Genomic DNA, 23244 nt, shown 5'->3' on the forward strand with positions numbered 1-23244 from the left:
CAACTTTCTGCCCCGCATGTAAAAACATTTCGTTCACGCCAACCTACATAGGGAGAAACGATCAAACTAAGGGAAATCAGAGCTCACACGGGAAGACAAGTGTTGGGGTTTTTTTTCCGCGCCCTGTTCGAGAGTGGAATAATGGTGAAGTGTTGTGAAGGTGATTCGATGAACCCTCTGCCAGGCATTTAAGTGTGGTTTGCTGAGGATCCATGTAGACGAGACAGTAAACCAACGGCAGATGTAAAAAGAAGAACTGAAAAGGGGAGGTTGGGAGACAGGCCGGGCCACCGAGCAAGGGCAGCTGTGAGTCCTCTGGTTCGGAGCTGGTGGCTGGCACTCCTGCAGACCTTCGAGCGGCCGACTGCGGCCAGTGCACATTGCCTTACAGAGTAGATGCCGCCTTCACAGGTGAAACGTGAAACCCGATCAGCCGCTTCGATGTCGTCCGCTAGAACAGAGGATTGTGTCAGCAAGTTTGGTTCGCAGTAAGAGGGCCTAATTGAGGGCAGTCCAGTAGCATATGGACCACCGTCAATGCGTACCATCCTGACGGATGGATCCACAGATCACAGGATGTGGCCATGTGGCGAACTGTAAACCGACAGAACAGTAGATCCCCTTCGAGAAAAAAGGGGAGACTGCCATACGGTCTTGGTCCCCCACCTGGTCATCTTGTGCACTGAAGTTATTTTCTCTGCAATTGCTTATTGCTTAGAAAATAGCCTTAGGGGACGAGTAGCAGGTTGACACGCAGTAAAATCTAGGAACAGTCAGTTTGGCAATGCAGGGAAGTACGAGATCGGAACCATCTTAGATGGAGACAAGGACTATCATACTAAGTGCCTTCGAATGCCTATAGACTGCATTAGATACACAGAGACCAGTCTGCGCGGTGTAGAGAAGCATGCATGACTGCATTACACGAGTACTGTTTGAAGACTGTAGCACTGCCTAAGATTTGGGAAATTTAAGCACCACTCTCAGTTTCGACTGGTCATTGCCGAAATTACAGGAACTCCGATTATATATAGCCTCAATTTTTTTCTAGTTAGATAACCGTCCAATCTATTGCACTGGAGGAAAACCAGATTTAACGAAGACTTTAGTAAGAAATTGCAGTAGCGAAGTTAGTAGTCCGTATATTTTTGACAAACTGTTTCGACAGACTAACTTTCGTTTTCCTATGTTCAGAAAATATTTTACGAAGTGTATACTTTGAGTTAGAACCTCATGCTTTTTACGATTAACAAAATTTAGCACTACAGAAAGGTTGGTCGGAAATAATTTACACTAATTACTGACAAACCTTTGTAAGATATGCTATATTGTATCTTCCGTAACAACATGGGATAACATTGTAACAAACATGATCTGTAAATTTTCTGGAAACCAGACGACAGTTTTAACTAAGGAAACTTGTCATAAATGAACCCAAATTTACGTGATCTTTGCTATTTGAAGTTTTTGCCAAGTAACACATAGCGCTCCTAGTTTCTCAGGATGAGAAAACAAGTGATTAACGCCTGATCATACTTCAGCCGAAAGCAAGCCTCGTCCAAGAGTTCAATTTTCGACCCATCCCATAAGTTAGTCTGTAAATTACGACGAAAAGTAGCTACTAATGAAGGAACTTTCTTGGCGTGCTGTTGAAGTCCTATCTTACCCAAAAATTGATTAGCCAGGAAGCAATACAGGAATGTTAAAAATTACAGCATTTCCTCGTTTAGCTTTGTCAGTATGTACTTCCTTTGCAGCCGCAGTGTAAACATGAGTAAATATCAGCGCCACAATTTAAGTTACAGCTTCACTAAGCTAGCGAACGTTTTCTCTCCACCGTTCTTTGTTGCTAACTCACAACGTTGTAAGTAAGTCGAATGAAATGAGCTCTGGGTGGCTGATGCCTATCAAACTGGAGGCTACCTGTAGCCTGCCAAGTGTTGCACCAACATAATTGAGGATGCGCTTTCTGGAGGACGTCGAAATTTAATCACAGTGAACAGTTGTTGCACCATTCCAGCATGGCTGGTGACAGGCGACAGCTACGAGAAGGAACAGATTTGGAAACAAGCAGAGTGGACAAGGTGTTTCGCAGGTGTTTTTAATTTTTTAAGTCTGCAAATTTCAGTGGGATTGGTACATAAAACATTCCAAACATTACGATGTGCTGAACACACTCAGTTTCCTTCAATAGTTTATGCTTACGGCTGAGTAACCTGACTTTCTGAAAAATGAATGCCTTACAAAAGAGTTCTGCATCTGTCGTGTTTACCAGAAACTTCTGTTTAACTGCTCTATTATCACGAAGAGTTAGAAGTCTAAAAATAACGTTATTTGTAACCTATTTCTGTTACACGACAGCAAACCTTGTGCTTGGAAATACAAGGTGCATTCAAGTTCTAAGGCCTCCGATTTTTTTTCTCCGGACTGGAACGAGATAGAAACATGCGCATTGTTTTAAAATGAGGCCGCGTTCATTGTCAATACGTCCCAGAGATGGCAGCACCCTACGGCAGATGGAATTTTACCGCCAGCGGCGAGAATGAGAACTTTTAAATACTTAAAATGGCGACGTTTTCCTTACTTGAACGGCGTGCAATCATTCGTTTTCTGAATTTGCGTGGTGTGAAACCAATTGAAATTCATCGACAGTTGAAGGAGACATGTGGTGATGGAGCTATGGATGTGTCGAAAGTGCGTTCGTGGGTGTAACAGTTTAATGAAGGCAGAACATCGTGTGACAACAAACCGAAACAACCTCAGGCTCGCACAAGCCGGTCTGACGACATGATCGAGAAAGTGGAGAGAATTGTTTTGGGGGATCGCCGAATGACTGTTGAACAGATCGCCTCCAGAGTTGGCATTTCTGTTGGTTTTGTGCACACAATCCTGCATGACCTGAAAATGCGAAAAGTGTCAACCAGGTGGGTGCCACGAATGCTGACGGACGACCACATGGCTGCCCGTGTGGCATGTTGCCGAGCAATGTTGACACGCAACGACAGCGTGAATGGGACTTTTTTCGTCTGTTGTGACAATGAATGAGACGTGGATGCCATTTTTCAATCCAGAAACAAAGCGCCAGTCAGCTCAATGCAAGCACACAGATTCGCCGCCACCAAAAAAATTTCGGGTAATCGCCAGTGCTGAAAAAATGATAGTGTCCATGTTCTGGGACAGCGAGGGCTTAATCCTTACCCATTGCGTTCCAAAGGGCACTACGGTAACAGGTGCATCCTACGAAAATGTTTTGAAGAACAAATTCCTTCCTGCAATGCAACAAAAACGTCCGGGAAGGGCTGCGCGTGTGCTGTTTCACCAAGACAACGCACCCGCGCATCGAGCTAACGTTACGCAACAGTTTTTTCGTGATAACTTTGAAGTGATTCCTCATGCTCCCTACTCACCTGACCTGGCTCCTAGTGACTTGGCTTTTTACAACAATGAAAGACACTCTCCGTGGCCGCACATTCACCAGCCGTGCTGCTATTGCCTCAGCGATTTTCCAGTGGTCAAAACAGACTCTTAAAGAAGCCTTCGCCGCTGCCATGGAATCATGGCGTCAGCGTTGTGAAAAATGTGTACGTCTGTAGGGCGATTACGTCGAGAAGTAACGCCAGTTTCATCGATTTCGGGTGAGTAGTTAATTAGAAAAAATCGGAGGCCTTAGAACTTTAATGCACCTCGTAGCACAAAAGAAACCAGGAAAACTCATTATAATGGCTAAAAGCAAATATGTTTTAAAAATTGTTTGCTAATGGATGTGAGTGCTTTTTTTTGTGGTTTTAGGGCGCAAAACTGCTATGGTCATTAGCGCCCAGCCCGTGACTTAAGACAGTAAAAAACCGAAATTGAAAACCAGCAGCAATGGAAACAAACTCAGAAAATTGGAGAAACAAAGTAGAAAGAATGCTTAAAAATCCAGTACAGACAGGGGGTGGTTGTCCCCAAAAAAAAAAAAACTTCAAATGACTGACGTCATTTCACTGTCACTAATAAACTGGAGAACGCGGTCGGCTGAGCGCGTGTCATCTGCTAAAATCGACGATAGATCAGGCGATAGCTGTAGACGGGAGCGTAACGGATTAAAATAGGGGCATTCAATTAAAAGGTGTCTGACCGTCCACGGCTGAGAGCAGTGGGGACAGAGTGGAGGAGGATCACCGCTTAAAAGATGTCTATGGCTAAAAAGACAGTGCCCTATCCGGAGTCGAGCTAAAATTACCTCCTCCCGACGACGCGTTCGGGAGGAAGAAGTCCAAGCGCAAGGAAGGGCTTTCACTTCCCGCAATTTATTACGGGGAAGTGTTGACCAATGCGCATGCCATAAATGAGCAACTTGGCGACATAAACCGCTCCGTAGATCGGTGAAGGGAAGCGACTGAATAGCTGGCCGAGGAAGAGAGACTGCAGCCTTGGCCGCCATATCGGCCGCCTCATTCCCACAGATACCAGCGTGTCCCGGGAGCCAGAGGAACGCCACCGAGACGCCCCCAGGTGGAGCAAGCGCAGACAGTCCTGAATCCGGTGGACCAGAGGGTGCACAGGGTAAAGAGCTTGGAGACTGAGGAGAGAGCTGAGAGAATCTGAGCAGATAACGTACTGTATCCGCTGATGGCGGCGGATGTAGTGGACAGCCTGGAGAACAGCGTAAAGCTCCGCAGTATAAACCGAACACTGGTCGGGAAGTCGAAAGCGATTTGGGGTGTCGCCAACAATATAGGCACTCCCTACACCTAATGATGTTTTCGAGCCGTCGGTGTAAATAAACGTGGCGTCCGTCATTTGTGCACATAGAGCAGCAAATGCCCGACGATAAACAAGTGTAGGGGTACCATCCTTGGGAAATTGACAAAGGTCACGGAGCAGGCATATCCGGGGACGGAGCCAAGGCGGTGCTGTACCCCAAGTTGTCAAAAAGGTTTTCGGAAAGCGGCAGGAAAGAGAATCGAGCAATTGACGGAAGCGGACTCCCGGGGGTAGTAGGGAGGAGGAGCGGCCTGCATACCCTACATCAAAGGAGGCGTCGAAAAAAAGGTCATGGGCTGGATTGGCAGGCATGGAAGACAGATGGCTAGCATAACGACTCAGGAGGACTGCTCGCCGATTGGACAGCGGAGGTTCAGCAGTCTCAGCATAAAGGCTTTCCACAGGGCTAGTGTAAAAAGCTCCAGACACTAAACGTAATCCACGGTGGTGGATAGAGTCGAGACGCCGAAGAATAGACGGCCGAGCAGAGGAGTAGACTATGCTTCCGTAATCCAATTTTGAGCGCACTAAGGCGCGATAGAGGCGGAGAAGGACCACTCGGTCCGCTCCCCAGGAGGTACCATTCAGGACACGGAGGGTGTTAAGCGATCGCAGACAGCGAGCCGAAAGATAGGAGACGTGGGAGGACCAGCACAGTTTTCTGTCAAACATAAGACCCAAGAATTTAGCGACGTCTGAAAACGGAAGGTTGACAGGACCTAGATGTAAGGAGGGCGGAAGAAACTCCTTAAGTCGCCAAAAATCGACACAATCGGTCTTACTGGGTGAGAAACGGAAGCCGGATTCGATGCTCCACGAGTGGAGGCGATCGAGACATCCTTGAAGACGTCGTTCAAGAAGGCTGGTCCGTTGAGAGCTGTAGTAGATCGCAAAATCGTCCACAAAGAGGGAGCCCGAGACATCAGGAAGGAGACAATCCATAATTGGATTTATGGCGATGGCAAACAGTACAACACTCAGCACGGATCCCTGGGGTACCCCGTTTTCTTGGGAGAAAGTACGGGAGAGAGTAGTGTTCACCCGCACCCTAAAAGTGCGCTCTGCCATAAATTCGCGAAGAAAAAGGGGCAGCCGGCCTCTAAAGCCCCAAGAGAGGTGTGAGTGCTTTGGAAAGTGTGGGCTGTGCGGGGAGCGTCACTTTGTGTGGACCTCAGCATTTAATGGACAGACGGTGGCCTTCTGAGCTTTATGCAGAAAACTGTTCTAGAGCCGTATCTGCCCACGACAACATTTACTCTTTTTAAACACCAGAAACACTGTACTAGCGACTTATAAAAAGTTGAATCATATGGACGACTTCAGGAAAATGCAGAAAGTACATTAACAAGCTGCACCACTAATTTTATGGAATTAGTGGAGGGCAATGAAGCACATCAAAAATGACACATCCACACCTTCTGATACTACTGTTACTTTTTCCCATTACTGGGTTATGTAAGAGACATGAGAGGGTATACGCTACCTGCTGCCCGGCGGCCGGGTCCCTGCCTTCGCGAGACGGCCCTGGCAGATCTCGGCCCTCGCGAGACTGCTGCTCCTCAGCAGCTGCCGCCGCCTCCATCACACGACCTGGCTGTCTTTCCATTGCTGCTGGCCTCACGCAGTTGTCTGCTGCAAAACAGCAAGTAGGCGGGTCAGCATGTGGGGTCGTATTACGTGATTTGATTTTGATACACAAGGCTCGAGGTCAGAGATGGTGGAAACGGAGAAGCAGATGGATTGGGAGCTGGGGACATGGGGGTGGGAGACATAGTGGCGTTAGACAGATAGTGGCGTTAGACAGATAGTGGCGTTAGATAGCGTACAAGAAGAGATGGTCAGAGGGAAGAGTGGAACACACTGTAATTCCTATACCTTTTTAACAGTTGTGAAGCATTGCTGGATTCGCTAGTCAATAAGTAAGATAGCAAAATGACGTACAGCTGCAAGGAAATTACCTATAATTGGAATAGCTATTTTTGTTTGAATAATGCAACTCACCAAGACCACTCATTGCAACACGATTTCCCAAAACACTATGCATATTATCAGCATCGCACTCCGGATGGCACACGCTACGAAACGAAATTGCTTGCAATGACTGCTAGGAACTGAAATAGCTCATGTTTGTATTTCAGAGAATATATGACCACATACTTCTGATAGCTGGTAATTCGATGACACTGCACACAACGCCATTTAGACTCCACATTTACTTCTGTACCCAGCAAACTGATAAAGTGCACAGCAAAGGGCAGTTCCACTACAGTTACGAGTGCCGTAGCTGCTCCCTGACCTCGTCACGCTTGGTGTGCAGGGAGGACGTTTAAACGCCTTTGCGTGCGCACTGACGTCAGTCTGACCTTGTCCACGTGATCCCTACTGGAGTCTTCTCAAGGTGGCTGGACTATTGGCATAGATTCATCATGAACACGGTATAGTTTCCACCTATCTGCAAGCATTTGCCTGAACTGTTCTTTCATCTTATCCGTGACTCTCCTACGAGAGAAACAAACCTGCAACCATTCGTGAAGACCTTTGTGTTTGTTATGTGGCCACCGTTAGTCCTGCCTCATGGCTTCCACACGCTTTAGCAATATTCTAGGATGGGTCACACGACTTTGAGCAGCCTCCTGTGGAATGATTGTACTTCCCTAGTGCTCTATCAAACTGAAGTCTGCCAGCTGCTTTAGACAGTACTATTTTGAAATCTTTTCAGCATTCCACTGAGTATTTGTGCAGTTTTTTTTTCAGGCACTACTTCACTGGATATAAGTCATCTGCTAAAATCTGACAAGGAGGCCACGACGTCCCATTCACGGATTTGCTTCAAACACGGCACAACATTGGAAACCGAATATAAGTTCATTCAAGTACACGTGTCTTACCTTACAGATGTAAAATATGACCAATGCTGTAATATAAATTGGAAAACGGTAGGCGGGACTCGATCCAGCGCTCCAGCGATTACCGAGTTTCAACGCTAACCATGTGACCGCCATCAGCTCGTGGTCAGGGTCACAACACACCCATACACCACTGACGCGTAGAACTTTTCTCCCGATATTCTCGAAATCGAGAAAGTAATACGCCTTATTATTTACACGTCATGTTGTCCCAGTGAACTACTAGAAGTTCATGAAGTAAATTCGTGTTCCGTGCGACGTGACGTTACTATTAATACTGTGTAGTACACAAACAGGAACGTCCAAGGTCCCAACACTTCCATGGTGCACACCAGAAGTTCCTTGATGTGCTAATGACTCCAACCAAAGTAACATGCTGCGTCCTCCCCATCATGAAATCTTTTATCCAGTAAGAAATTTCGTTTCATAGCCCATATGCTCAAGTTTTCGCTAGCAAACGCAGATGCTGTACTAAGGCAAATGCACTTCGGAAGTCAAGAAAATGTATCTACATGACTACCTCGATCCTTTGACAAAAGCACGAGTTTTTCATATTTTAACGGTAACGCCGACCACCTTAGACGGCGAACGATGCTAACGTCAAACCTCTGCGAGGAATTTTGGATAAAGTTGTGACCGTGAGATACCCTAATGAGAAAGGATCAGACGGATTCGTTGCCGGAACACTCCAACAGAATGTAACCAATAGTGAACAGGTGGGTCACGAACACACTTCTAGCACAAAGGAAGTTGTAATGTTACGTATTAATATCAGTCGCCAGCCTTATTAGACACAGTAACCTAACCTTGCAGATAAATGAACTACTAACTTCGAAGTCAAACAAATGGCCAGTCAAATAGCGAACAGTAACATATGCCTCTCAACAACACGTAATCACCAACACACATGAGACTATAGCAATACTAAACAGGAAAGAGCAGGAAATGATTCGGACTTAAATCAGGGTGTCAATGATCGTACTCTACATCATTTCTTAGTACAGTTTCTGTGCCTGTGCATTAATAAAGCTGCAATAGAATAGCTAACAGTAAATATTTCTTCCTTAAGCTCAGTTTTAAGCAATTAAACAGAATGCTAATCTAACTACACTGGCCCTGAAGGTGCCTTTGCTTTGCTTTATTAACCCACTAGCATAGCACATGAGGGCCCTTAAACTCTCATGGTTTGAAGAACCATGCTAATTAACAAAACTACACAAGAGAAACGGTAAGTATTGTCATCAATAATTATTAAGTAAAGCACAACTATAACTCTTTAAATAACAAATGTGCTTTGATAAGCAATCTTAACCTACTCAAAATATAGTTGGCTGTGCAAATGCCAACAACATTAAATGCCAACAACATTAAATGCCAACAACATTAAATGCCAACAACATTAAATGCCAACAACATTAAATGCCAACAACATTAAATGCCAACAACATTAAATGCCAACAACATTAAATGCCAACAACATTAAATGCCAACAACATTAAATGCCAACAACATTAAATGCCAACAACATTAAATGCCAACAACATTAAATGCCAACAACATTAAATGCCAACAACATTAAATGCCAACAACATTAAATGCCAACAACATTAAATGCCAACAACATTAAATGCCAACAACATTAAATGCCAACAACATTAAATGCCAACAACATTAAATGCCAACAACATTAAATGCCAACAACATTAAATGCCAACAACATTAAATGCCAACAACATTAAATGCCAACAACATTAAATGCCAACAACATTAAATGCCAACAACATTAAATGCCAACAACATTAAATGCCAACAACATTAAATGCCAACAACATTAAATGCCAACAACATTAAATGCCAACAACATTAAATGCCAACAACATTAAATGCCAACAACATTAAATTCCAACAACATTAAATGCCAACAACATTAAATTCCAATTCAAACTCATGAAATGAACACCGATAAAACTTTGTAATTGTGATCAAAGTGCGTAAATGCAACAATTTATAATCTTTCACTTCAGATCAATATTTTTCTTTTAACTAACAAAAATGGTTCAAATGGCACTGAGCACTATGGGATTTAACATCTGAGGACATCAGTCCCCTAGAACTTTGAACTACTTAACTAACCTAGGGACACCACACATATCCATGCCCGAGACAGGATTCGAACCTGCGACCGTAGCGGTCGAGCAGTTCCACATTGAAGCGCGTAGAACTGCTCGGCCACAAATGGCCGGCAGCTTTTCAAGTAAGGCAAATTTTAGAAAATGACTGCAGACTGATTTAAAAATGCCCTAGAACTGGAGTATTTCTCAGACTATTAAACTGAACTTTAAACACTAGAAAGCAACTATATTTACAGCTGCCGAATAAGTGTTTCTATAATAAAGACACTGAATTAAATTCACTAGGATAGTATTCCTCTTCAGGTTCGTGATTTGGGATAATCATGGGTGACGGAATTTTTATTAACACCATGATTACTAGAATGAGATTTTCACTCTACAGCGGAGTGTGTGCTGATATGAAACTTCCTGGCAGATTAAAACTGTGTGCCGGGCCGAGACTCGAACTCGGGATCTTTGCCTTTCGCGGGCAAGTGCTCTGCCAATTGAGCTACCCAAACACGACTCACGCCCCGTCCTCACAGCTTTACTTCTGCCAGTACCTCGTCTCCTACCTTCCAAACTTCACAGAAGCTCTCCTGCGAACCTTTACAGAATTAGCACTCCTGAAAGAAAGGATATCCTTTCTTCCACGAGTGTTAGTTCTGCTAGGGTCGCAGGAGAGCTTCTGTGAAGTTTGGAAGGTAGGAGACGAGGTACTGGCAGAAGTAAAGCTGTGAGGACGGGGCGTGAGTCGTGCTTGGGTAGCTTAGTTGGCAGAGCACTTGCCCGCGAAAGGCAAAGGTCCCGAGTTCGAGTCTCGGCCCGGCTCACAGTTTTAATCTGCCAGGAAGTTTCACCATGATTACTATTAAAATCAACCGCATTTCAAATATCTGGTAAGTTTACAGAGTGCCAAATATACACCATTTAGTTGAAGGCTGGTGGCACTGGTGCAGTAATGTGCAGTGGTTGTCAACATGACGGCGACGCAGTCATGGCAGTACTGTCCACCTGTTACAGATTGTCTTTGCGTCGGAATTATATTCTTACTGGTCCAAAAGCCATGCCATGATATTAGTGTCACCAAACGCCGATTTCGAGGCCGATAAATACTGCTCTTAAGCTCTTCTGGCCTCTAAACTCCAAGAATATGAGCCACACGGATCCGCTACTGCTGACGAGGGGTTAAGTACAGCACTGCTCAGCCAAGACTCCTCGCCCGTCACAAAGTACGAGTTGCCACATGCGCGTAAACCACACCTTTTCCACTCCACCCGACTACTTCCGTAGCTGAGGGGCTTCCCCCACATCTTTTTCATTCAACCATACGTTCCCTAACTATGGACCATTATGTAACAATCATTCCAGTAGTTATTTAAATCCACGAGCACAGTTTAAATAACATCGTTCAAGAAGTTCATCTAACTGCAATATGTGTACATAGTCAAAGAATTTCCATGACAGATACAACACACTACATAAGCAACACTACAAACTGACATATCGACACAGATACAAAATAGGCCGAAAATAAGTTACAATATGATCGATGTTTCTGGAATCCTTGCAGCTCTGTCGATCTGATATGTTCAAATTTCTCCCGTCAAGATACGATCAGTATATTGGTTGTCCCATGAGGAATCTGTATCTACATGCGTGCATACTCTGTAAGCCACCGCATAGAGGTAGAGGACGCTTCCCTGTCCCACTGGCCAACAGAAGGGCACGAAAATTTATGTTGCCTCCACGTGACCCCTAATTTTTTTCTTAGTCATCCTTCCGCGAAAGGTAGGCTGGCGGCAGTAGTCAGTTTTCAGTCAGTTTCCAATACCGCTCCTCTAAATTTCTGAACAGTGCCTTGCTAGAGGCATGTCGTCTTCCCTCCGGGGACTCACGTTTGAGTCAACGAAGCGTCTTCCTAATACTTGCGTCTGAGCGAATCCACCGGTAACAAATCTAGCGGCCCACCAATGAATTTCTTCGATGTATTGCTTTACTGCGACCTAGCCAGAATCCGAAACACCAGCAGTACTCAATGGGTCGCACGTGTTCTACACGCCGTTTCTCTTACAGATGACACTTCTCCCAATACAACAAAGTGTACCATTCGCCATCTCAACCTCACTATTCACATGCTCGCTCCTTCCGGTACGCCTGACCTTACTACCCTTACCTGACATTCGCCTCTACTGGAGCCTCCTACCCCATCATATCCGGGAACCTACTCTGCACGCTCGTACCTCTGTTAATATGCAACAGGGCACCGTGTCAAACGCATTTCGTCAAGGAAATTTATTACATTCTAACTAAACGTGTTCAAGAATTCTGCAGCAAACCGATGTGAAGGATATTTGATTTTGCGGGTCCATTCCTTTATCCTTATACACTGGGGCATTTTTCCAGCCTCTTGAGACTTTGCACTGGGCAACATTCGCGGTAAATGTAAGCTATGTAACGAGCCAATGCCATGAAGACCGAATGGTGATTATTTAGAGCTATGACAGGAACAATCATTCGAAACAGTTATACCTACAAGGAAACCTCCCCATCGCACCCCCTCAGATTTAGTTATAAGTTGACACAGTGGATAGGCCTTGAAAAAACTGAACACAGATCAATCGAGAAAACAGGAAGAAGTTGCGTGGAACTATGAAAAACATAAGCAAAATATACAAACTGAGTAGTCTATGTGCAAGATATGCAACAACACGGAAAATGTGAGCCCAGGAGCGTCGTGGTCCCGTGGTTAGCGTGAGGAGCTGCAGAACGAGAGGTCCTTGGTTCGAGTCTCCCCTCGAGTAAAAAGATTAATCTTTTATTTCCAGACTTATCTGTCCGCCCGATGCGAGGTAACTGCGCCGTAGTATGGGGACGTTGTATGAAAACGTTAAAAACATATGTTTTGACAGAGCACAGGGAAAACTGTGCGACTGTGAAACTGTTGCATTCATTTGTTGCAGTTTATGTGACAAACTTATGTTTTCATCACTTTTTTGGGAGTGATTATCACATCCACAAGAAAACAAACCGGGCAAGGTAGAAGAATTTCTTTACCCATTCGCCAAGTGTACAAGTTAGGTGGGTCGACGACATATTCCTGTCATGTGACGCACATGCCGTCACCAGTGTCGTATAGAATATATTAGACGTGTTTTCTTGTGGAGGAATCGGTTGACCTATGACCTTGCGATCAAATGTTTTCGGTTCCCATTGGAGAAGCACGTCCTTTCGTCTAGTAATCGCACGGTTTTGCGGTGCGGTCGCAAAACACAGACACTGAAATTATTGCAGTGAACAGAGACGTCAATGAACGAACGGATCATAACTTTGCGAAAAAACATTTTTCACTCGAGGGAAGCCTTGAACCGAGGACCTCGTTTCGTAGCTCCTCACGCTAACCACGGGACCACGGCGCTCCTGAGCTCACTATCCTTGATGTTGCCTATCTTGCGCATGGACTACTCAGTTTGTATATTTTGATTATTTTCATAGCTCCACACAACTTCTTCCTGTTTTCTCGATTGATCTGTGTTCAGTTTTTCAAGGCCTATCCACTGGGCCAACTTATAACAATCTGAGGTGGGTGCGATGGGGAGGTTCCCTTGCTAGTAGTCATGGACTGAAATACGTACCTTACGAGCTATGAGCACTTTTTCAGCGGAAGACACGTGTTTCACGTCACCAATGACGGTCAAGTACTCCTAGCCCTAAAGGTATGCATTTTAGAGGCAACGTTGACTAAGCTTTTTCTTCGAACGTTTGTTTCTGCGATGTCCCTGAATATTTACCATTCGTCCTGAGCCACCCCATATACACGAAAACAGGTTGTCAACCTGTTTGGGAATTTCTCTTTCGTGTTCTAAGACGGTTGCCGTTCTGAGCAACTCCATTTACGATCAGTCACTGTAGAGCAGCGATGCACGGTAATCCGTTACGCTTCAACATGGGGCTCCACTAAGTATTCGAACTTACGTTAGTTTCCTTCGGTTCTCTCCTGTGTGTTATAGGCAATAAGCGAGCCGAAGAGGGATTGTTATCAGTGTTCAACGTCTTGACAACGAGGTTCTGGAAACATTAGACTGAAAGGGGAGGGGAGGGTGGTTTGACGGTGCCCACTCCAGCATTCCCTCTAGTTTAAGAAAACAAATCTGGAGGACTGCGAAAGTCTGAAGCCAACCATCTAGTGCCAGAGCTACTATAGCCAGCTGAACGACTTTTTTTGCAAATCATTGAATTTTACGACTCGCCATGTAAAATATCAAAGTGTCGCCACTCTCCGTTTAGCGTTTGGAAAGAACTTGTCTTACCGCCCTTTCACATCTACAGTATCACTGCTGCAGGTAGATACTTTGCATGTCAATAGTTTTTGTTCACCTACTCTCCTGAATGGTTTAAAAATTGCGTTTTTTTGTTACAAGTTTATGGAAATATTTAGTCTTAATAGCATATATCACTATTCCACCCGCATTTGAAATCGTGTGCACTGGGAACTTTCCAATTGCAAGAAGGTCTTCATATAGTCTATACGTGGAGGTAAGTACTCGTGCTAACTTCGCCATTTCTGCCCCTACAGTGTAAGAACAACCACGTACCTTAGACAAATACAGTCATGGAGAAACTAACTGTATTTCAGGAATAACTGTCGCTACACCCTGCCAATTTACCGACCGACCAATTTCGTGGCAGCCTACACACGTCCCAGCCGATTGTTCTCTGCGATTACAGAGCACTGACTGGTTTCTGTGATTTGTTGGTCTTTAGTTCTTCCGTTTATATTCTGGAGATTGTTTTACACAAACAGAAACAAGGGTTTGCCTCAGCTGCTTTTAAGGTAACAAGGCAAAAAAAGCCTAGAGAAAGCTGTGGACAAAGAAGTGGCCAATGCAAGGATAGAAAATTACTCACGTTCCGTTGCTCAAGCAGCTTGGAACAGACGATTTTCTTAATTAAGAATGTGTGAATCATACATTTCAGAGCCGCTGAATATCAAACCATTCCTAACAGAAAAGAGTATTCGCGAGATGGTGTAAGCTGCGAGGAGAGGCTGTTAGTTACGTTACGGTTTGTAGCCACTGGCACATTTTAGGAAGACCTTAGATTCAACGCTGCTGTATCCCCAAAGTTGTTAACGAGAATGATTTGTGAAACGTGCAACGTCATTTATAGTTAAATAAGGAAATACATCACGGTAAAACAAAATAAATGAAAAAAGAGGTGATAGTGTGAACGTTATGTATACAGCATAAAAGATGAGCTGCGAGCAAGAAACATTGCGAATTCAAAGAAAAAGATTACACGTGATCGTGGCGAACACACAAACGACGTGTACGTAAGAAATGAAGCATTTATCAGTTGTTAGAAGCAAAGAATCCTACACAACTCTTCATAAGAGAGGGCATGTATATAGGCTGGCCTTTTTAAAAGACTTACAGCAATGAAGCAAGTAAGTTTTATGTATTAACGTCCAACGAATGGCGATGTTTCGGTTCTTAGATTTCACTCCCGGTAAGTGTCGGAAATATAATTTAGAAACGTAAATATCGGAGGTCGACGTTTGTATGTCACGAAACCATTATCTGTTCATTGAAGAATGAAAAGGTGCTTCATACCTTGCATTTACATTGCTATAATCTTCGGAAGAGGTATTAGAAAACATCTTCAGTCTCCAATTTTTTTTATTTATTGGCCTTTGGCGTTAACCATTTAGTCAGACGAGCTAGTAAATTACAGATTTGTTATACACTATCGCACATACAGTAGAGAAGTTAGAAATTACATTAATTCCAGGTAAATTCACGGTACAGTGTGTACCATCACACACAAATCTGCAGATTTCACCTCTTGGTACGACAGCCCTGCACACAATTTGTTGCGTGGAACCTACCGCCCGACGAGAAAAGCTCATCCGTCGGTCAAAACGCCTACACGTCCAGTTTGTCGGTCCGTTACTGCAAGCGAAGGAGCATTAAACTTTAGACTAAGAATCGGCTTTACTTTTCGAAGGAACTGAAAAATGTAAAGATAAATGCTGATGCAGTTAGAGCGAAAGGCAAAAAGAAAAAAAAAGACTATGAGAAAGGCGCAGCATTCCGTCTGCCATAGCTGTACTCAGTAGAAAAATCAGAACTGAGGGGATAGACCATGAACTACTCTTGCTCTAAGTGAGGTAAATCAGTACCAACCAATAAGTGAAAATTATACAACTGAGGGAGCATTCCAACACGTCATGGTTCAAGGAAAATACGGAAGCGTCCGATCCAACCCGTCGGCTTTGACCCATGACGTCACAAATATGGCGGAAACGACCATAAACGACAATTCCAATATGGCGGATATAAAAACGTTGCATACGTATCACAAAGACGAAAACACATAGAAAAACACACACAAAGGTTTCACAAGAACAATCTGCTAACATTGATAGCAAACAAAGATAATAATAAACAAGTGGTACTCAAGGACAGGCAGAGGGGGGGGCTGCGCCCCCCCGCCGCCAAAAAAAAAAAAACTCCCAACCTAACCTCGTATTCAGGGCTACGCTACAGATCAATGTGTAGGTCAATCAAAAGATAAAAAGAAACAAAAAAAAAAGAAAAACAATATTGATTCATTAGACATAACGAGTAGCGACAAAACATATAGACCATAAAGATTGAATAATCTAATGGCAAACTGATAAAAGCCTCAGACGACGTTAAAACAAAAAGTACAGTAAAAAGGTAAACTATATATTACAGGCCCTAAAACTCCTACTAAGGTAACGTCAACGAGGCAACATCTACAAACACGCCACACTCATAAACCAAACTCCGCGCCGTAATGTCACAAACCACAACACCCTTACGTCACGGGTCAAAGCCGACGCGTGAGATCGGATGTTTCTGTTGACCCGGTTCAAGAATGGCTGGTAAGTTGACTATCTCTACCCAAGAAAATTCAAGGGCGTAATGTTGCGTATACCTGTCAACTGGCTAGCTTTATGAAGTCCCAGGTCGAGTCTTGACATTTTATCGTAGTGACTGATACCGTGAGGATCTCACCACTGGCAACCCTAACCTTTTGGCAAAGACCGATGTTCCGAAACATTTCAATCGACAAGAACAAATGTGGCACAACTACAAATGGTGATAAATCAGCATGTCCTGTTTTTCTCTGTTTTGCCGAATATTTAACAATAGATTCCGCAACTGGGGATATTTTCAGACTTTCTAGTACATAGTGGTGTTGGTAGGGTACATACTGACAGTACCACGACACTCTGCGTAGTGTAAATGCTGCGCTAAACCAGCCAAAAGCTGACCAGTAGTGCGTCTACAACTCAAGTGAAAGGTTGTTTTTATCCTAGGCTGAGGGTACAACCTTGTTCCTTTCTTTCTCCTTCTGCTATCACAGTGATCCGTCCAGATACAGCCTGTAATCACGACACTAGCAGTTTAAGCACATGTGAGTCCTACCGTGTCACTAGCTGTACAGGGCCCTTATTTTTCCATGTATTGACCCTTCACTCGAATCGTGAGGCGCCCCACGGTTCAACGTGAAATGTGCAACCGTCGTGCCGATCAAAACGGCATCGCTTGACCTGTCTGGTTGCTGTCAATCGTATGCGTAAGGTTAGGGCTTACGGAACTGCTCAGTTCTACTTATGGGATGCTCGTATGAAATCCAGTCCCTCCACACACAAACTTGCATTGGCTCTGATATAGATATCAATAGATAAGATCTGGGCTAAATTTATGCTTTAACGGTATGTGATCTGTGCTGCATAGAAGATCGAGGTTTAGTGAAAAAATGCAAGGACGATGCAGCAGCCTTGAGCAGGAATACTCTTGAAATTCAGTCTTACCAAATCATCTTCAGTATCAGTTTTACAACAAGCATAAAATGTGTCTGATAATCAATTGTGTCAGAAGAACATCTCAATGGGCATACGCTACATACAGTAGCGACAGCTATTCCCTTGCGACAACCTTGCCTCCGTTTTTGTGACAACGTGTTACAAAAATTGTCATATTGGGGCACACTTTTTAATCTTAGGAGACAAAAGTTTCTCCGCCAAAGAGCTTCAAGACGCTACGGTGTGTGGATATCGCGATAAAATGGACTTCTCCCCAGAAGCACAGCTTGGTTGGTTTACATGCATCACGAAAATCTGCTAGAAACACCAAGCTGGAAAAGTGCGTTCAACGAAACGTTTGAGTCACGAAATATGTAGCGGCATTAGAATTTGTCTCGTGCCTTAAGTTAAGCGTACGGTAGATAACTTCTTGATAATCACTGGTCACACATGAGGGTCAGACAGCATTACTCGTATATTACCTTCATGGAGACCATAACGTAAGATTTTAATAAATAGTATGTCAGTGCCGAAAGAACATTTGAGGAACACGTGTCCAACCTCTTAACCCAAACAAAAATTGAAAAATCACAGTGGAGGGGAACGGACTTTTCAAAAGTGAGGCAACTGTAGCCGTGCCTTCTGGAAGGTATTGGAAGTCTTGTCAACCACTCGCCAACTCACAACGAAACTATCTCCTTCGAAACTAATCTAAAGTCACTACGATTATTCACGGAATATTTTAAATAGCTACCATGTCATTTCTCACTAAACAAGTACTACACATGTTAACCCAACTCCACATCACAGGAGGAACTACGAGTATGGTATATGGAATACATACACAGCTTAAAACAGTCACTGCAAATTTTCCGTCCCCCTCTCTCCCTCCAACCCCCCTCCCCCTCCCCCTCCCCCCCTCCAACACCCCCTCCCCCCCTCCAACACCCCCTCCCCCCCTCCAACACCCCCCGCCCGCCCGCCCAGACCAAGAAAAAAATTGTAGATTAATTTATTGGAGGACGTTGCGTTGCCTCTAACCCACTGGATAGTAGGTAAACTCAGTCATGAACGAGTGACGAATGAATGGAAAGGTACAGGTAAATCAGTTTTAGCGAATAGGTCTTTCAAATATGACCATTGCAAGTACGTTAATCGATTCTGTCGCTGCTACGTAGAAGATTACGTTATAAATTTTATGAGATAATGAATGTTCTTGAAACACTTTCCCCTGAAAAGCGAAGTCAAACATTCGATGTTAATGTGCACTACCGCTTTTTACCGCTACAAATTCATTTTTTAGGTTACTGGAACTACTTTGTCCAAAACGACACGTTCACCTGTTTTGCTCACGTCCGTTCATTGAAGTTCGGTGTAGCGTAAAAAACCCACGAACGGGTTGAGGAATTAATTTAACAAGTAAATTTTCAGTTTCGTAGTTCTATTGATAGACAAAAACATTACCACCAAACCTAGCAAGAGTCTGACGTTGCCGTTTAGGTGAAAATTATATAGGGGACCGGCCTGTGATAATTTTCCTAGTTGATGTTGCGTATTATGAGCAATATGGCGCAACGTAATATCCATCGAAATACTCAGATTCGTCAATTATCTAAATATTGGCTATCTGAATATACTTCGCAGTATTAGAATTTATAACTAAAAGAGTTTAAATATGGCGCAGTCCTAGACAATCACGATCCTGTACTGGTCACCTTGTCACTACGGTGTTTATTTCGTTATCACACTTGGCCTCACGACCCCACAGTATTCAACAATCGTGCAATGTACACAAGCGCTTTAAAAGATTAGACATTTCGTGTTCAAGATTGGCCTAGATCGCATTTCATTCGGAAAAAGTTTTCGAGTGGTATTGTGATTATTGCACTCCTAGAACGAACCCAGATGGCGATGCGCTGTATTAGCGACGCCGCAACTGTTCACGGTGTGTTCTAAACGTACCGTAAGGCGGTTGCGGTAATAACACAGCTCTTTCGTAGCCCCCGAAATACACTAGACGATGCAGCAAAGTTGCGACAGCGATGAGCCGTAGCTTGCACGTACTAACCCGTTCACGCGGAGCCTCGAAGTCTGCGACACTGGGAGCAGAACGGTGGTGGTCACGGGAGGACGGACTCCCGCAGCTCTGGACACTGGGGCAGGACTATTGCGGCGCGCAACCAGAGGTCCTCGCTGCGCCGGGTACCTGTCCACAGGGCTCTGCTGCCCTCTGCCGTGGAACCGTGCATCGCTGGTGCCTCGTCACTAACAGGGCGCTTCACACTTGTGTAACTCAAAAAATAACGGATAAAATGAATATTTATTTAGGTAGATAAAGATAAGAAATGTTACCTCTTCTATTGGGTTATGAACATGGTTTTATAAGTTTTTTATTGACAGTTGTAACATCGATTTACAATTTTTTGAAAAGAAACTTATTTTTTCGACGATGTAGCTGATATACATAAACTGTGTACTGTTGTTGTTGTTGTTGTTGTGGTCTTCAGTCCTGATACTGGTTTGATGCCTCAGAACATGTCCTACCAATCGGTACCTTCTTCTTGTCCAGTTGTGCCACAAACTCCTCTTCTCCCCAATTCTGTTCAATACCTCCTCATTAGTTATGTGATCTACCCATCTAATCTTCAGCATTCTTCTGTAGCACCACATTTCGAAAGCTTCTATTCTCTTCTTGTCCAAACTGTTTATCGTCCATGTTTCACTTCCATACATGGCTACACTCCATACAAATACTTTCAGAAACGACTTCCTGACACTTAAGTCTATACTCGATGTTAACAAATTTGTCTTCTTCAGAAACGCTTTCCTTGCCATTGCCAGTCTACATTTTATATCCTCTCTACTTCGACCATCATCAGTTATTCTGCTCCCCAAATAGCAAAACTCCTTTACTACTTTAAGTGTCTCATTTCCTAACCTAATTCCCTCAGCATCAGCCGACTTAATTCGACTACATTCCGTTATCCTCGTTTTGCTTTTGTTGATGTTCATCATATATACTCCTTTCAAGACACTGTCCATTCCGTTCAACTGCTCTTCCAAGTCCTTTGCTGTCTCTGACAGAATTACAATGTCATCGGCGAACCTCAAAGTTTTTATTTCTTCTCCGTGGATTTTAATACCTACTCCGAATTTTTCTTTTGTTTCCTTTACTGCTTGCTCAATATACAGATTGAATAACATCGGGGACAGGCTACAACCCTGTCTGACTCCCTTCCCAACCAATGCTTCCCTCTCGTGCCCCCCGACTCTTATAACTGCCATCTGGCTTCTGTACAAATTGTAAATTGCCTTTCGCTCCCTGTATTTTACCCCTGCCACCTTCAGAATTTGAAAGAGAGTATTCCAGTCAACATTGTCAAAAACTTTCTCTAAGTCTACAAATGCTAGGAACGTAAGTTTGCCTTTCCTTAATCTTTCTTGTAAGATAAGTCGTAGAGTCAGTATTGCCTCACGTGTTCCGATATTTCTACGGAATCCAAACTGTAAAGAATCCGCGTTAGTATTTTGCAGCCGTGACTTATTAAACTGATAGTTCGGTAATTTTCACATTTGCCAACACCTGCTTTCTTTGGGATTGGAATTATTATATTCTTCTTGAAGTCTGAGGGTATTTCGTCTGTTTCATACATCTTGCTCACCAGATGGTAGAGTTTTGTCACGACTGGCTCTCCCAAGGCCGAATGTTGTCTACTCCCGGGGCCTTGTTTCGACTCAGGACTTTCAGTGCTCTGTCAAACTCTTCACGCAGTATCGTATCTCCCATTTCGTCGTCATCTACATCCTCTTCCATTTGTATAATATTGTCCTCACGTACATCGCCCTTGTATAAACTCTCTATATACTGCTCCCACCTTTCTGCTTTCCCTTCTTTGCTTAGAACTGGGTTTCCATCTGAGCTCTTGATATTCATACAAGTGGTTCTCTTTTCTCCAAAGGTCTCTTTAATTTTGCTGTAGGCAGTATCTATCTTACCCCTAGAGAGATAAGCCTCTACAGCCTTACATTTGTCCTCTAGCCATCCCTGCTTAGCCATTTTGCACTTCCTATCGATCTCATTTCTGAGACGTTTGTATTCATTTTTGCCTGCTTCATTTACTGCGTTTTTATATTTTCTCCTTTCATCAAGTAAATTCAATATTTCTTCTGTTACCCAAGGATTTCTACTAGCCCTCGTCTTTTTACCTACTTGATCCTCTGCTGCCTTCACTACTTAATCCCTCAGAGCTACCCATTCTTCTTCTACTGTATTTCTTTCCCCCATTCGTGACAATTGTGCCCTTATGCTCTCCCTGAAACTCTGTACAACCTCTGGTTTAGCCAGTTTATCCAGGTCCCATCTCCTTAAATGCCCACCTTTTTGCAGTTTCTTCAGTTTTAATCTACAACTCATAACCAATAGATTGAGGTCAGAGTCCACATCTGCCCCTGGAAATGTCTTACAATTTAAAACCTGGTTCCTAAAACAGCAAGAGAGCTGTTCCTAAAGACTGTGTACTAAACAAACAAATTTCATTTAATTTTAGCTGGTAAGTTAGAAACATTCAAAGTTTGAGGGGCCGATTCAACATGTTGTATGTAATTGGCAGTTTTCATATTGACGTTCTGGCTCTGCTGTGGTCATTTAAGTGAGATTTTTAAACGAGTGGCCATTTTCGTGAATGCACAACTCGATCCATCATGTACGTACTTTACTTTTTCCGACCAGGTTTGGGCCACTTGAGGGCATCTTTCTTGGCCAACCACAAATCCTCGAGGTTGTATCTACAGGGACAGTTTGGACAAGCCAGCAGGCGTTCCCTGTCTTGCACAGCACCACAACGCACCTCTCGTCATCCACATTACCATGACCACCCCCCCCCCCCCGTTTTCTCTCGGTCCATCCCTGTTCTTATGCAGTTCAGCGTTCTCCAAGTCTTCGCGTTTTGAATCCGCCACCTGTGCTGGTGCATAATCAGATGGTGGATCTTCAGCGACCAGGCTCCCATTTAGTGCCAAAGAGAGGATGTCGATCATCGACAGTTTCTCTGAGCCTCTCTGTGAATTCATGAGGCGTTCTTCGGGATCTGGGACTCACAAAACCAGCAGCTTCGTAAAGCTTTGCTAAGGGTATGCCTTCCGCACACCTGTGTGATTGGACATGTTTGCCGGCCTGTGTGGCCGAGCGGTTCTAGGCGCATCAGTCTGGAACCGCGCGACCGCTGCGGTCGCAGGCTCGAATCCTGCCTCGGGCATGGATGTGTGTGATGTCCTTAGGTTAGTTCGGTTTAAGTAGTTCTAAGTTCTAGGGGACTGTTGACCTCAGAAGTTAAGTCTCATAGTGCTCAGAGCCATTTGAACCATTTTGAACACATCCAACAACTACTTTGACATGTTGCTGATGCTCAGTGCATGCTCAATTTAACACAAGTCGCTTTCTTTTAGTGGGGCTTGAAGAATCGTGTTTGCCTCGCCGAAACTACAACCTCAGATCATTTCAAACAGCGCATCGAGTAAGCTTTTCGCTCCGTGACAACAGTGATTTTACATCACGTCCACGTGCCCTTTAGAAGACGTACTGAGCTGCGCAATCACCAAAATTGGGAGTTCTTTGCGCACCTAATTTAAACGAACATTGTGC

Source organism: Schistocerca cancellata, chromosome 7, assembly GCF_023864275.1.
Source record: "Schistocerca cancellata isolate TAMUIC-IGC-003103 chromosome 7, iqSchCanc2.1, whole genome shotgun sequence".
Lineage (NCBI taxonomy): Eukaryota > Metazoa > Arthropoda > Insecta > Orthoptera > Acrididae > Schistocerca > Schistocerca cancellata.